Source organism: Danio aesculapii, chromosome 14 (assembly GCF_903798145.1).
Source record: "Danio aesculapii chromosome 14, fDanAes4.1, whole genome shotgun sequence".
Lineage (NCBI taxonomy): Eukaryota > Metazoa > Chordata > Actinopteri > Cypriniformes > Danionidae > Danio > Danio aesculapii.
The window spans coordinates 37,719,758-37,736,099 of record NC_079448.1 but is presented as its reverse complement, the minus strand read 5'-3'; the positions used below and the strand labels follow the sequence as shown (position 1 = coordinate 37,736,099).

Sequence of the window (16,342 nt, the reverse complement as noted above, 5' to 3'; positions counted from 1 at the left end):
TGGCCGCAGTGAATGAGTGTGTATGGGTGTTTCCCGGGACTGAGTTGCAGCTGGAAGGGCGTCCACTGTGTAAAACATACGCTGCATAAGTTTTATTCTGCAGTAGTGAACCCTGATAAATAAAGGGACTAACCTGAAGGAAAATGAATAAATGAATGAAAAATTTCCACTTATGCAAGGTGTTTCTAAAGCTGTATCTATGAGCAGGACAGGAAATATGACGTTATTGTCTATTGTGTCTGTCATTATCAGTCTCACACAATTTTTTTTTCTTTTTCTGAAAGTCTTGATAACACTATCGTTGACTTACTTTTACTACTTGAGCAAATAGAATTGTAAAAAATATTTGTTGTATTCTCCCATTCACTGTGCTCTAAGTTGACCCAACTATGATGACTTGCACTACTGAGAAACTCAGAAATCTGAAAAGCGTCCATTAGTCAAAGGTGATTTTCATGCACATTTGGTCAGTAAAGCCTGTTGTTTAATCAGTATTAAATCTCCAGCACATGCTTTCAGATGGAGCTTTGCGTGAACTGTGGCTCTTTGCTGCTACATCTGAAAGCATATAAAAATACCACATTTAATGGTATGTTTTTACTCCAATCTCGCCTTATAACTTCAGTTAAGATTTTTTAATAATCTATTCAGTGAGATGATTTTGTAGTTGTGTTTATTGGTCCAACTGAATCAATAACATCAGTTAAGTTCTCTGCTCAGTTTTTTTTTTGGTTGTTGCTAGAAGGGATACAGCTATGGCCAAAAGTTAATGAGAATTATTTATTTCTTAAATGGTCCATTAATTGTATTTTATTAACATCTAGCCTTACCCAAATCCTAAATCAAACCTTCACAGCAATGTAAAAACAGTAATTATACAATATTTTATTAATCTCTTCCCTAACCCTCACAGTAATGTAAAAATATCAATTATTGTTGTACAGTATCATAAAAAATATGCTATATTAATGTCTATATCTGCAGCATCTAGACTTTACCATTTGATTTCCTGTGTCTCTTCTTAGTGGTTTATTTGTAATTTTTGTACGAGAGCACCCCTCTGGCCTTTTTAAAGGAGATTTACTAGTGATCACAGAGCCATATTTCTATGACAAGATGTGCATGAGAATCACAGCTTTTGCTGAATCACAATCTCAATTTAATTTCAATTAATCTTGCAGTTCTAGTCATGCTGTTTTAAGCAGTATGCTTTTGTTATACAGCTCAGAAGTTCTTCAATATGAGTGGCTTATTGCTCATTCTTTAGACCCTGCTGTCAGTAAATGTGATTTGTCAGGTCAAAGGACATGATTAAGTACGTACTTTTTGTCTTCTTTATATCTTGGTGATTAGCCGCTTTAATTTGACATGGCAAATTGCAATGGTGAACCCTGCAATAGCTATGGACCTTTAAATCAGAGAACAGAACATGAATGGTTGTCTGCTTCACTTAAAATCCCCATTTATTCTCATCTCCAAACACTCTGAATGAGCTTATGCAAGATTTCTGCCATTTGAATTCATGTTAGACTTTAATGTTATAAGATTTGCACCTAACGTGTCATCATATGCATGGGTTATATTTTATTTTGACTAAGTAACTTTTAAAATACATGTCAAATAACTTTCATTAGAGACTGGTTATGGTTAGTGGAATAAGTGGACATGTAGTTGCAAAGTTATAGTCAACACAGTGAGCATCAACAACCAACAAAGTGTTCTATAGGGCTGTTTATACCTGTTCACTTCACTTTCTAATCAGAAAGCTATTCAATTGTGAAAAGGACAGGTGCACTCCGAATTTCATTCTATACTGATATCTGATCACTCCAACCATTTCAGGAGGTAATCTGGGACACATTTCGTATAAAACTAGACGGGTCTAAATGTATGTGGTTGTTAAAATCACATATGTAAATTTAAAAATGTAAAAACTACACATTGTTATGGGCTATGTCAGTTTTTCTCAACCATGTTCCTGGAGGACCGCTAACTCTGCATTTTTTGGATATCTCTTTTGTCTGTCACACCAATTACAGGGGTTTTAATCTCCGTTAATGACCTGATTATCTGAATCAGGTATGTTTGGTTAAGGAGACATAAAAAATGTACACAGCTGGTGGTCCTCCAGGAATATTATTTATAAACACTGGGCTATATGACTGTCATTTTACAGGGCAAATTCAATAAGCAACAGAAGCACCATTACATGTTGCAATGTTTGTTTTGTTTCATTTTATTTTTTCCATGTTTTTTTTTTATTATTATTATTATTTATTACCATGACATTATAAAATTAATATCTTAAATTAATATCGAATGCAGGCAGCATTGCCAACAGAGGTGCAGCACACACCTGTAGACTATCTCTGTTAATGGAGAGGTAAAATAATAAAAAAATATATTTTTACGCTTCATTTGTTTAGGGAGGGCAAAGCCAATTTTCTGGGCTCTTCTGGGGTTATGTGCTCAAAGCACCCGCTGACTGCTGGGAGCTCAGACGTGCACATATGCTGCAGTGCATGCCAGTGTGTGTATGTGTGGTCACGTGATGTGCGTTTTCAGCGGTATATTGTAAACTGAGATCTTTTCAGAAATGCTAGATGAAACGCCAGTGTGGATGTGGATCGTTTTCGCTCTAAAATGCCATTTTAAAACTAAGACGTATTAGTGTAAACCAGGCCTAAGTGTGTATTTTTCGCGAGTGGCTTGCTGCGACAGCGGCGGTGTTGAGGATCGCGATCCTGGCTCAGCATCGTGATGTATATTGGCCATCGCCGATGGTCAATGGCATCGTCTTTCAACCCAACCCTATTGCATGTGTATGTCAACGCAATTTCACAGCAATTCGTTACATGTTTGATTTAGTGGCTAATTCGTATGAATTCGTACGATCTAATTCGTACAATTTAGTACGATTGGCTCATAACCCAATAATGGTTGGGTTTAGGGGCGGGGTTGGGTGCCACGCCTCCTTTTAAAAAGCATACATTTTCGTACTTCTGAACTTGTACGAATTCGTATGAATTAGCGACTAAACTGTCAAAACGTAAAATATAGGTTTTCTCGTGAGATCAGGCTGGTATATGTACAACAAAAATAAATATTTCTTTTAGCCTGTATGATAGCAATCAAGGATCCTGCCATGTGGGCATATAAAAACATTTGTATGCCTAATATCCATATATACAGATAATGTGTTTTTAAAAACGAATAATATTTAAATATAATGCTGTATAGCTGGTGCTTTAGTGGGCATAATTTAGTTAATTTGCATATAACATGATTTGAAGATTGGAATCATAGCCATTTAGCGGATCTGCATTTATGTGGCCAAATGTAAATGAACCATTTTTATAAATCAGATAGATATCCCATCAGAGAAGTGACATGAAACACATGAAGTGACCAGGTATAAATAAACAGGCCCTATTATGTTAACATTCTACTAGTACTCTAATGACTGCAAGTCGATTTTAAGTGACCATCAAAATAAAATGTTATATGTTATACTAAGTCACCTTGAAGTGTTACATACAGTATTATACAAACTAGTTGAATTGTGCATGCAAGATTAATTTTAGCCAACATAATGCCTGTTCAAGTGTTGGAAGCTGGCATCTACAAAGTAGTACTCTATTCACTGCTAGTTTACATACTGTAGTTGCAAAGATACGGATGGTCAACACAATCTCTAAAGGGGACCATCAAAATAAAGTGTTACCTATAAATGTTATCAGTGTTAACTATATGACATTTAAGCCAAGAATAAGAACCCAGATTTTGAACTGGTTGCTGATTAACCCTTGTCACAACAGTCTTCAATCTCCAACGCTAATAATGAGAGATCAGCAAATACTTGCACAGCCAGTTAGCCGTTTCCATCTTTAGCTGTGTATTTAAGTCAGTTCTAAAGCAATAAATTAGGAAGGCAGCTGCAGTTTTCTAATGGTGCCAGATTATCCTCCATTAATCTGCTGTTACTCCTCTGACATCCAAGGCAGAGACGTGTGAGAGTCCGCCTCAATAACAGCCGAATGCCTCGCAAGGCTCCGCATTACTGGATTACTCAGTCAGGAATGGGGTTAATGTGGTGCACCAGCTAACTGGGAAATGCTATGTATCCCACAGTTAAGTGCTGGGTGTGTAATGATTAATGCATTGAATTGCATGAGTGATTTACAGTTGAAGGGGTAGTTCACCCAAATAATACACTGGTCGTATTACTTGTGTCAAGCTATTCCAAACCTGTTTGAGTTTGTCTTTCCTTTGGTATTTTTTATGTCATTGCTTGAAATGAACAGATGTTGACCAGAACTAATGTGTTCATTTATTGTGATTAAAAAAATGTGTGTTATTCTTACAAATATAGATATTTTTTTTTTAAGTTAAAGGGTACATATGATATTATATCAACTTTTGGAAGGTGTTTGGAGAGAACTTTGTGTAGGTATAGTGTGTCCACAGTCATACTGGAGTCAACTAAACACCACAAGTCTCTTTTTTTAGGTTTCCTGATGTTAAAATAGGATCCAAATCCCTGCAATGTTGAGGGCCACTGCAGCAAGATGAAGGAGTGTCATTTTCACCGCCCACCGAATTGATTGGCATCTGCATATCTCCATAGTAACGCTTATAATCATATCCACAAGGGAGGATTTGCAAAGAAACCAACATTATGAAGCTGCAGGCCCGGAGACCCAAGTGCACACTCATGCTGTGTTCACACCAGACGCGGTACGCGTGGATAAATCTTGCCATTCATGCATAAATAGACGTGTGAACATTTTAAGTTTACTCGCTTCATCCGTGTGTCAAATTCACTTCACTTGCGTATTCACGTTATGGGCGGGGCTTCTGTCTGCCCGGTGACTCTAGCTTTGTTGCTAAATGGCTAACATGGATTTTATTGAGAGAATAGCTGTGCTTTATGTGCTTTATGAAGGCCTTAAACAGCGTTGATTCGTTTGGAGCTGTACCTGAGTCCACTAGATCCATTCTCAGGTGCACCCAGCTCTGTGAGCTCATAAACTCCTCCAGAAACAGTACCTGGATGATGGAAACTTTCAGCAGTGCTTCCGACTGAGCCAAGCCCAGTTTGATGAACTGTTGTCTGCTGTCAGCTGGAGAATTTTCTCCAGGACACCAACAATAGGCGCTACATCATAATCACGCCCAAAGCTGCTGATTGGTTAATGTGGTGCAAATGTCCACTGAAGTTCAGATTTTCTAACTCGAGCTATTCGCATCAACTCGAGCCATTTCATTCGCGCGAATAGCATCATTCGCCTGAATTGCATTCATTCACGCCACCTCATTTGCGTGTTTCGTGCCGCATGGTGTCTATTCTGGTCTTTACATTGACTTAACATCTAAATCACTCCACTTGACACTTCCGCGTCTGGTGTGAACACAGCATTAGACTTGCACGCTCAGACCAGCACTTCCAGACCTATTGTTAGGGTAATTGCGTGTCCGATGTTGCTACTTGGTAGAAAGTGCCAAGATGTCCTCGCTGCAGTCATGATCATGTACTGGACCATGTCTAATACGGTGTGGACATTGAACCGCCCACTAAGGTAGCGCCCATACTACTGTGACGGTTGGGTTTAGGGTAGGGGGAGGTGAAGGTGATCGCCCATTATGTTGTGGACCTGGTGAAGTACGTCATTAAGCTGTGGGCTGCAGCGAGGACTGTCCTGAAAGTGCTAGTCTGACCGCAGATGGGTGAACAGCAGGTGGCACTGTCTGAGAAAACTTTGAAAAGTTGGATCTCCGGGCCTGCATCTTCACTTTACTCAAAGAAACTGGGATTAAAGATCTGTTTAAGAAAATTGCTATGCAATTCATGAACACTGGAATCATCACAACTGCGTAGTGTCAGTACAACTATAAAAAAGACCCTTCAATCCCACTCCAGTAACGCAGGAGAAGCAGACACACATGTCAGAACAGTGGGCGAGGAGGACCATCTCATTTGCATTTGAAGGCACTGGCTACAAAACAGTTACAATGTCATTTTAACCCAAAATTCACATATATCACAGGGTATAATAAATGATCTAATGGATATTTTGAGCTGAAACTTTACAGACTCATTCTGTAAACACCAACGACTTATCTTATATCTTGTTAAAGGGGTACAATAGGTACCCTTTAAAACATTGATATTGTATTGTCTAAAAATTTTGATAAAAAGCTCAAAACATGGCACCTTTTCATTATTTTATAAAAACATTGTTAATACAACATCTTTATTTAAGTTTTTGAAAAAATGTCATCGACAAAGTAAAACTAAAGAAATCTTTTAGTTTTGTTCATGCGGTCTTGCATTAAAAGGTCTATATTGGAGTTTTCCCTGATTGACTTCAATTGTTCAATTTATTCTATGGGGCTTTTTGAGACATTTTTTGCTCTCTTTTTAGTCTTAAGATATGTGCTTACATTCCTCAAAGAGCAGCAACATAATATTTTAGTTATTTTGGTTATTAGAATTAAACATTGAACCCCACTGACTTTCATTGTAAAGGCAAATGGTTACTTTTGTACTGTAGAACTATAAATATTAATGGAATATGACCGTTTATGCTACATGCTCAATCGATTCCTCATAATATAGGGGTTACGTTTGTTGTAAATGCTTCAAAGGGAAGTTGTTCCCAGAGCTCAGAGACTGTGTGGCAGCTGGCAGTGTGTTCTTGCCTGGCAAACCTTTGCTTTACCAGCCTGTTGTTTTAAGTAGTTTCCATAGCATTTCAAGTTTATACAGCGATTGTGAATTGTGCATACACTGTGGGCAGCAGCTACAAACTTAAACCAAAAGGATTGTAAATACCCAGTAGTCCAATGAAATAGAAAACAAGATGTGTGTAATTAAAACACACACACACACACACGCACACACACACACACACACACACACACACACACGTTGATTTTGGAAGACTCTCCACAGGCGTAATGTATTTTATATTAGTAAAAAAAATGCTTATTATATCAACTTACCCTAACCCTGCCTATAAACTCTCACAAAAAACCTGTTGCAAATTGTAATAGTCAAAAGACCCATTTAAAAATGATTTTTAAGCATTTTGAATTGTGACAAACATTTCTTCATACAACACCTCAACATTGTAAAACCCAAGTCATAGCCATGTCATTATACAAATCTGTGTCCTCGTTAACCACCCAAACCAGTACACATACATACACACATACCTGAGACAACTGACTCCCCGTTAAAGTAAAAGTTTACTGCAGTCCTTGTTCACCAAGCTTTTCTAGCTGTAATACAATATGCATTAAAGTTTGCTGTCAGTCAACACACTGTACCCTGTCAATGCCTGAGTTTAAAATGCTCAATGGTAACCTTGCTTTTTCATTGAATCTCTTTATATTTAAAGGGCTAGTTCTCTACAAATGGAAATGTAGTTTTTATTCACCCTGGGGAGGTTCTAATGCCAAATACCACAAAGAATTTCTAATAATCCATATTATGGCAGTAAATAACAACCTGCAATTAGTCTTAAAAAATGAGTGCAGTGTGTGATTTTGATTTATTGGAAAACTGTTTTTTATATTAAATGTCACCATTGATTGTTGGTCTTTTTGCACAACTGCAAAGTCATGCGGCTCTATTCAAAATCCATTTTATTAATAATTTTTTTCTGCAAAATTTAGTTTTCGTCCAATTTAGTGTTTCTGGTTCCTTTTTAATGTTTAGAATACAGTTTAGAAAATAATAATAAATAATTTCAAATTCTAATAATTTTCAGAAAAGCTAAATATACCAAACTGTATTACATTAAAGTTGCCATGGTAACTTCCTAATTTTATCAATAATTTAATCATATCAATAATATATATATATATATATATAATTATTATTATTATTATTTACCATTTATAATGTAAATAAAACCATAAACATTCTCATTTATAACCCAATGGAGTTCAATGTTTCTTTTATTTACAAACAACAAGTTTTCTTTTACTGGATAGTGAAATATATGTGTCCTAATAGTGTTTTAGCCACACATATATATGTCAACATTTAAAAAAAAATGTGTTTCAGGGTTTCATGACCCTTTAAAAATCTGATTAATTCACATTTAATTAAAATATTTAGTTTCAGTTTTGCTTTTTTTGTAGCTCAGCAATTAAAAAAAACAACAAAAGGTTATGTAAAATTAGAAATAATGATCTCTGTCTGAGGGATTCACCCCAGGCTTCCCCATCATGTGTCCTTCTCTTTTCTGTTTGGTTGGTGGGCCAAATCAAAGGTTACCATGGGCCAACTTTGGCCTGCGGGCCCTAGTTTGGGCATATCTGCTCTAGAATTTGCTAGACTTTGTTGTATTTCAGCTAATTCCATTTTTAGAACTGGATTCCACAATTCTGTCCACAGAATTTACGTTATTTATTGGCATTGGTGGTTCCATGTAGGATCTTTAACTTCAGTGAAACCTTTTCTTTCCACAAAAGGTTCTTTACAGTTAAAAATGACTTTTTAGGACTTTAAAATGTACTTTAAAAAAATCACTCTGTCACCATAGAAACATAACAGTAATCAAAATGTGTCATAAAACCATTGTACTTTTTATCAGAATAAATATACCTTTTGTGTTCATTATTGCAGCAATTTGTGCTCTCAATCATTTGTCAGCTGACATGATGAAAACCAGATGTTTATTTTTCTTCTGAATATCAGCACTTGGATTAACAAATAAGACTGAAATTTATTTCTTTCTTTCTTTTTTAGTGAACTATTCTTTTAAGGCGGAACAGCTCTGGGAAGTTGAGGACATTTACTTATGTTTATGCAGTACTATGCAGTTTGTTTAAAGGAAACTCTCTTCCATAACCTGTCTAGAATAGAAGATTGCATGGTTGGGGTGTCCATGTTTTTGCTGTCAGCACACTTGAAAGGCATCGCGACAGATTTGGCAAGTGAGCAAGTCAATGCCTGTCTGATGTTTGTCGTGATGGACAGTGAGTGAACATTCCTAACCCAAACAGGGCTCCAATTTAAAGGGATCAGCAGCAGCGCCGTGGAGTTCCTATGTGGAACTGGGTCATAGACTTGGACTTTTTTTCTGTCCTGTAATTTCATGCCCTTTCTGTCTTTTGTGCTGGCATCACCTGTGCCATCATCAAACTAATACCCGTAATCCTGTGAATGACATGTCCTCTTGTTTCAGTAAATTAGGAGGTCAAGAAATCCATGGTCATAGCCATCACAAGATAATTTCAGCAAGATATCAATGATGTCCGAACCTAAGGACAAGTGGGCCTGCTAAATCTTTTTTGTACTTAGAAATGGGCCTAATTTGGCAGATATTTTATTATTTAAAGCGTAATGTTTAAGTTTGTACTTTTTATCAACTAAATTGAAGGGTCAAAACAATGCCATAAAATGACAATATTTGGTTCTCAAAAAAAACCTGATTTTTTTGAAAGAATGATTTTTGTTTTTGCGTCAAGAACTTTTTTCCATTGTAAAGAACCTGTTGTGCTATGGAAAGGTTATATGAATGTTAAATGTTCATTATGGAACCATCAATGACCTTAAAGTGTGTGTGTGTGTGTGAGAGAGAGAGAGAGAGAGTGAGAGAGTGAGTGTCCGATGGCCTTGTTGTTGCTAGTGCTGTGCCGTACCGGATAATGGAATTACTTTAAATATTTATCCAATCACAGCAACATCAGAAGACATTTTTAGTCCATTGCTTCTACCAAAAATGTGAATCACATTTAAGAGACCGTAATTGTGCCACATGTCTGCTTCCTCCTGTCTGCTCACCTCTCATTTTCAATGATTTATGCAGTGATAAGAAATAACGTCTAGGAGTTTTTAATGCTTTCTTGGCTCCAGGCAAGTCTAGTTGTAAAGCCGAGCCCAGGGTTGACTTTCAAAAGCAGTAAATCTCAAATTGCACTGACAACAAATATGAAACCGTAGAGTTTTGGCTACAGTTACGTGTACATGACCGCAAATAGGCTTTTCATATATATATTTATATATATATATATATATATATATATATATATATATATATATATATATATATATATATATATATATATATATATTTATTTATTTATTTATTTATTTATTTATTTATTTTTATATTTTTTTTTTAAGAAAGGTGAGTTTAAGCTTTAATAAAAAGGAAAGCCCTAATATACTTGGGAACATCTACATATTGAGGTGGTTCTGGGAGATTACAGTATGATTTCACAGCGGAATTGTGTATTCAGAATTTCCAGAAGAACAGGTCAGCCTTTTTTGAGTTGTGTAATGCACTAGGGCCTCTTGTAGCGGCTGCTGCATCATAACCGAGACAGCCAATTTCTTTGATATATCATGAAAGAATGATCTTGTGACTTTTATGTACTTTAGGTGACCAGTAAATGTGAAGAAAAAAGTTTTCATTTCAGTTTTGATAAATATTCTCGTTTTGATTTACCTGAAAATCCACATCATATAAACAAAAAAGGGAGTTTTATATTAAAATAGGCTTGTTTTTATTAGGCTAATTTTGAGTTTACAGTTTTAATATGTGGGATTTGCTGTGTAAAGGAGAAACAGCTACTGAAACAGGACTTAATGACTGCAAAATTTACAGTAGCTTTTCCATCACAGGAATAAATATATTAAAATACATATTTAAAATTGTAGTTATTATGGTGGCTTGAGGAAGCAATGTAATACTACACAAACTTAATATTCCTCTTCTTCTTCTTCTGAGACTTCTTCTTCTTCTTCCCCTAGACTGTTCATACTACAACCAGCAAACTAACACCAAACCTCCAAACTGCTTTGACTCGGGTGGCTATATCTTTTCCAACTGATCCGAATTACGGTTTTCCGAAAACTGTCCAGAAAAATTTGGAAAAGTTCCATTTGACTTAACATTGTACCAAACTTTGTGACATCATAATTTTGCGCCAGGCTACAGACTTAAAGTTGGGCTCATTTAACTGCCAATCACTGATGACCTTTGAACTTACTAGCCACACACTAGCAACCACTTACGGCACCCTAGCAGCTGTACCATAGACTTCCATTGTAAAAAAAACTGCTATTGACTTTACATTAGACATACTAACAACATACTGATCCATACTAACAATATACTAATGCATACTAAACACATACTAACAAACATACCAATCCTACTAGCAAGCATGCTAATGCATACTATAAACATACTAGCAACATGCTAATTCATACTAAATTCATGCTAACAACATTCTAGTTTATACTAGAAATATGCTATCAACATGCTAATTCATACTAGAACCATGCTATTGACATGCTAATTTAGGCAAAGAAACATCCTAGCAACATGCCAATTCATACTAGAACCATGCTAACAGCATGATAATTTAGGCTAGAAACATGCTAGCAACATGCTAATTCATACTTAAACCAAAGCTGCATCCGAAACCGTCTATTACTCTGTAGGTACTGCATTTAAATTTAAACGTACAACTCAACCATTAGAAAAGTGCATTCTATACAGTATGAATGTGAGCAGTATGAATGAAATTCGGACGTACTAAATCCACCATTTTGTCATGGTCATGTGATCTACCTGCGTCAGTCCCATTCTTTAATTCTCTTGTGAGGCATCATGGGATAGTGCAGCATGCATTGGATATGCACTTCAGAATCTCGCCGGAAGTAGTAGGTCATCCGGGTACTTCTCGCATGCTGATTTAAGCATACTGTATAGTACAGAAGAATGCGATTTCAGACACAGCCCATGCCAATTTATTTTAGCAGTTGCCTAGCAACCACTTAGAAGACCTTAGCAACTTCCTAGCAACACCCTAGTAACAGCTTAGCAAACACCTTAGCAACCACACAGTACAAGCTTTCAACAACCTAGCAATACCTTAGCAACCACCTAGCAACCACTCAGAACATCCTAGCAACCACCTAACAATATCTTAGCAACCTCCTAGCAACACGTTAGCAACCACCTAGCAACCACTTAGAACACCTAGCAACCACCTATCAACATCTTATCAATCACCTAGCAACCACCTAGCAACACCTTAGCAACCACCCAGCAATGTCTTAGCAACCACCTAGCAATACCTTAGCAACCACCCAGTAATATCTTAGCAACCTCCTAGCAACACCTTAGCAACCACCCAGCAATGCCTTAGAACACCCTATCAACAGCCTAGCAAGAACATGCCAATTCATACTAGAAACATGCTAACATATATGTGCTTTTCTATGTATGCCAACTCTTTCAACTTCTTAAAAACTACTTTATTTAAAATTTAAAACTACTTCAAACCTGCAGACTAGGCTTTCTCAAGACACCGTAAAGTTTGTCTACGAACTTTACTTTTCTAGTTCTTAATTTCACAGTGTTTTTGATTAAAACAAGGTCTTGGTAACCAAGCAGATTTCTTTTAAAAACATGCCCGGCCATTTAAACCTCCAAACAGTAGTGTTTATGAGTGAAAACAATGCATTTAAAGGGCCAGCGCTGACACCCAGCGTGACTTTTTTTGGCTCTCTGCACTTGTCTAGACTAGAAGAGTTGAGGATTTCAGCTTGGGGTCCAGCTTAACTTGTGCCATTAATGCCTGTCAGTCTCTCCCTGACAACAACACTTCCTCAAGCTTTTACTCATCCCTCACATTGACTCTTTGCGATCTCTCGTTATTCATCCTACCTGTCACCCCCTGACACTTTGAAGACAGATGTATCTGCACTTTTTAATAAACAGAGTCGTGCACTCAGCCAACCTTCAACAGCTGCTAGAGACTTCATGCAGAGGCTTTTGCATGAAAACCTTTATCTTCCAATATTGAACAGTATAGTGAAAGTTCAAGTGATTTGTGGGGAATGCTGGGTAGGTTAGACTGGGTTTAGTCACTCCCGTGAAAAAAACAAGCCCTCTGGTTATTTGATCTGGTGTTCTGAAACAAGAGGATAACCTGTAACTGTTTGTGATCGCCGGTCCTCTGCCGGAACAGATAATTCTACGCTCTTAGATGTAAGCTGTCTGTGGATATTGCTCGTTTTCAGAGCTAACCAAATTCCAAAAGCCTTAGACTTTTGGCAGCAGGTAAATGTGATGACTTGACCTTGGGTTCTATCTCTTCAAGGCATGTCTACATACCTTGGCAGATGTCAGCACTTGCTGTCAGAAAGGAATTCTGGAAGAGCCCTCCTCCTTTTTTAGTCATCATTTTGCTTGGTCTTTTAATCTATCTGTGTGATGTGTACCATATACAATTATTGGTTATAGTCAAAGATACTCAAGTCATTTCACTCAGTGGTCATGTTTGAAATGCCCCTCGGGCAGTATGCTCAGGCATTCTGTTTGAATATGGAAACATCAAATTCTCCAAAACTGTTTGCATAGCTTACATTTACATTACATATTTGGAACCACCAATAAAATTAAACAACAAGAGTGCCTCTAACAACAAGTTTCTAAACAAACACTCGAAAGGTACACAATCACGACACCAGCCTCATTTATGGCTGTTACACATTATCATCCTCTAAATAATTCTTCGTCTGATCACGTTGGTCTTCTAAAGTAATTCACAACTTGGTCTTGATGGCGAATCTCCTCCAGAAATAACAGCGACTCTTTGTTTACAAGTTTGTTGACGTTTGAGTAGTTGCTGTCATCTGATCTGCGTATGAAAGGATGAACTGTACCTCGTGTTTATTTCATACAGATTACAAAACCACAAAACTTTTGTCTTCAAGTGTAGTTGGTTCATTTAAAAGGTACAGATTTCAAGCTTTATGTGGATCTATTTCCTATGTCTGTGAAGCAAGTATTCACTGAGATTCCAGTTTGTTTGATTACCACAAAAACTGTCATAAATGCTCATGTCTGGTCCGAGCTTCTCCCTCGGAGAAATGTCAGTCAATATCGATTGCTGATCTGCTCCTGTTCTAGTTGGCAGGGCTGCATTCGCCATCTTGACCGTTACCCTTTTTCCTATTCAAAACAAAACGAGTGACATGTGTTGTGCATTCTATAGTCTTTGATATACTTCATAATATGTTGCCAATAATATATGCTTATCTCTAATTCATAAGTAATCTTAAGTTAATGTATGACTCGTAAAGAACTAACTTTAGCAATAGTCACGACAAACTCTTAATACACATCATACACATCATCAGATCATTTATTTCCTCAATTCTAAGCACAATTCCCCATAATGACAATATGAAAAAAGAGTTTTTGAAATTGTTGAAAAAATCACATGTACAAAAGTATTGACAGCCTTTGCCGTAAAGCTCTAAATTGAGCTCAGGTACATTCTGTTTCCACTGATCTTTCTTGAGATGTTTCAGCAGCTTAATTGGAGTTCACTTGTGGTAAATTCAGTTGATTAGACATGATTTGAAAAGGCATACACCTGTCTATATAAGGTCCCAGAGTTGACAGTGCATGTCAAAGCACAAACCAAGCATGAAGACAAATGAATTGTCTATAGACCTCCGAGACAGGATTGTTGGGGTGGCTGGGGAAGGTTACAGAAAAAATTCTGCTGCTCTGAAAGTTCCAATGAGCACAGTGGCCTCCATCCGTAAGTGGAAGATGTTTGGAACCACCAGGACTCTTCCCAAAGCTGGCCGGCCAGCTAAGATGGGTGATCGTGGGTGAAGGGCCTCAGTCAGGGAGGTTATCAATAACCCGATGGTCACTCTGTCTGAGCTCCAGTGTTCTTCTGTGGAGAGAGGAGAACTTTACAGAAGGACAACCATCTGTGCAGCAATCCACCAATCAGGCCTGCATGGTAGAATGGCCAGACGAAAGCCACTCCCCGCCTGGAATTTACCAAAAGGCATCTGAAGGACTCTCAGACCATAGAAACAAAATTCTCTGGTCTGATGAGACTAAAATTGAACTCTGTGAATGCCAGGCGTTACGTTTGGAGAAAGCCTGGAGATGAGCGGTGCCAGGTTGATACCGTCTCTACAGTGAAGCATGGTGGTGCTGTTTTTCAGCAGCAGGAACTGCAAGATTAGTCAGGATAGAGGGAAATATGAATGCAGCAATGTACAGAGACATCCTAAATGGAAACCTGCTTCAGAGTGCTCTTGACCTCAGACTGGGGCGACGGTTCATCTTCCAGCAAGACAATGACCCAAAGCACACCGTCAAAATATCAATGGAGTGGCTTCACTACAACTCGGTGAATGTCTTTGAGTGGCCCAGCCAGAGCCCAGAACTAAATCCTATCTCTGGAGATCTGAAAATGGCTGTACATCGTCGCTTCCCATCCAACCTGATAGAGCTTGAGAGGTACTGCAAAGAGGAATAGGCAAAAATTTCCAAAGACAGGTGTGCCAAGCTTGTGGCATCATATTCAAAAAGACTTGAGGCTGTAATTGCTGAAAAAGGTGCATCAACAAAGTATTGAGCAAAGGCTGTGAATACTTATGTACATGTGATTTTTCAGGTTTTTAAAAAAATCCTTATTCGCATTGTCATTATGGGGGTATTGTGTGTAGAATTTTGAGGAAACAAATAAAGTTAATCCATTTTGGATTAAGGCTGTAACACAAAAAAAAAATGTGGAAAAAGTGAAGCGCTATGAATACTTTCCAGATGCACTTTAAGCAGGCCATATTATTAAGTATATTTAACTTATTTATTATATATTTTTTATTTATTACTTATTTATTATGTATATTTAACTTATTTATTAACTATATTATTAACTTAAGTTCTTAATGTTCTTTAAAAGATCATTTTTCTTCACCTAAAATCAGTATATTTGCATCCACTGGAAAGGGCATTTTGAAAAGTAAAAATTATCAATAACATATTGTAAGTTGAACCTTGACAGACACATTTTGGAGACACTTAACTTTATTGGCTGTTTAAACCCAATTTTGGATCAAACATGGACAAACCCAAGCAGTTGTTGTTGTTGTAAATAACCTTTTCAATTTAAGCATTTGTCCATATCTGACCCATGTTTGGTCAAGTATTTTTGTTTGTCAGTGTAGGAGCCCTATGCTGCAACTATGCTTTATTTGAGTGCACACATCTTTGTTTGTTTATGTAGTGTCATTAGAAATCATGCAAAATTTGCTGTGAAATGCATGTCCTTAAAGCATGTTAAATGATTAGATTAGAGTCTGTTTTGGATATTATTCATGGAAAAAAAGTCACCATTCACTAGATTACATAAATATCCTGCCATTGTTTTAGACAGCACTGCTTGCATCTGGAAGATGAATTGTCCTGGGTGTTTTCTTGGCTTTAGCATGGTAATTATTACTGAAGTGACAAGTCCAAAGTCTTTTGTAAAGTCTTACCAATGTTCAGTCTCG

At 37.1% G+C, this 16,342-nt stretch overlaps 1 protein-coding gene across 1 annotated transcript in view; it reads left to right on the top strand.

Moving 5' to 3' along the window:
• The window catches only part of pdgfc (platelet derived growth factor c), a 98,344-nt gene that overhangs the window by 6,518 nt on the left and 75,484 nt on the right, over nucleotides 1-16,342 (top strand). The window lies entirely within an intron of this gene.